Source organism: Priapulus caudatus, unplaced genomic scaffold, assembly GCF_000485595.1.
Source record: "Priapulus caudatus unplaced genomic scaffold, Priapulus_caudatus-5.0.1 Scaffold1566, whole genome shotgun sequence".
Classification (NCBI taxonomy): Eukaryota; Metazoa; Priapulida; class Priapulimorpha; order Priapulimorphida; family Priapulidae; genus Priapulus; species Priapulus caudatus.
In genome coordinates, this window is record NW_014578627.1 from 3,858 (window position 1) to 5,319 (window position 1,462).

The window sequence follows — 1,462 nt, forward strand, 5'->3', positions numbered from 1 at the left end:
GTAGTAGTACGTACGGACGACGGACGCGGGCCGTCCTCCCGTCCGCCGCGCTCTCTCTCTCTCTCTCTCTCTCTCTCTTCTTCTTCTCTCTCTCTCTCTCTCTCTCTCTCTCCCTCTCTCTCTCTCTGCATCTGTCTTTTTCGGGTTAAATAGTCATGCCTGATTACATTGTAAGATTGAGCCGAGACTTATGTTTGGATTTCCGTCAAATTAATATTTGATTAAAAATGAGCGTCTGCTTTCATGTTGTGCATAAGGACACGGCGCCCGGCCGCCCGCCCGTGTTTTTGAACAACGTCGCATACGTGGTGGACTAATAAAGCCGTCGCTAAGAGGCTTAACTAGAGAGCCTATCCGAGAAGATTGAAAGAGGCACACGTAAACTGAATAGGCGTTTTACGGAGTTCGCCGAGGAGAGAGAGAGACATATCGCTCGCCGTTAGATACGCCTGACGCGCGCACTTCAGTCGCCAGGGGGCTACGCCGCGCCGGAGTGCGCATGCGCTAACGTGCGCGGGCGACCGGAGCGGGTAGAGGTTGGATCACTGAAATTGCGGCGATTTTTCAGCAGCGAATGCAGCGTCGGGCCCCGCGCCCGACTGGTTTCGAAAATGAAATTAATCGTGCTTTGATTTCTCCCCGCGCCGTCGACAGCTGCCGACCGCCGCCGTCTCTCCCGCGCCTCCCGCCGCGTTACTTCTGACTTTTCCGGGTCATTATTCTGTTCGATGGAGAGGCTTAGCAACGTAAATGTGCGTCAATGGGGGCCGGGGCCGGAGTCGTGATTGCGAACACAGACAGTAAAGCGGCTTCATTAACGCTGCGGGGCCCCAAAAGTATTGGATCATGGAACGTGTAGGCGGTCGCTTACCGACGTGGTCCTTGTCACGAGATAGCTGGTTAGCGTGGCGGCGGACAGGTGGCGTTACGGTCACCGTCATGAATATGACTGTAGGTTAGCGTGGCGGCGGACAGGTGGCGCTACGGTCACCGTCATGAATATGGCTGTAGGTTAGCGTGGCGGTGGACAGGTGGCGCTACGGTCACCGTCATGAAAATGGCTGTAAATTAGGGTGGCGGTGGACAGGTGGCGCTACGCTCACTGTTATGGATATGGCTGTAGGTTAGGGTGGCGAGCGGTCAACTATACTACCGTTTCTGTTAACTTCGGGCAATCCGTAGGCCTACACGTGGGAGAGATTTTAAAGAATATCTGAAATGTCGTCACTGTCAATGGCATGATGGGATCGCTGAGTCAGTGAGAGTCGGCTTTAAATAGCTTCCAATGTTTCACCTAGAGAGATGGAGGTAGAAAATAGCTACCAAGGTTTCACCTAGAGAGATAAAGAGAGAATAGAGAAAAGCGCGAGTAAGGAGAAGAGAGGCAGAGAGAGAGAGAGAGAGAGAGAGAGAGAGAGAGAGAGAAGAGAGAGCGAGAGAGAGAGAGAGAGAGAGAGAGAGA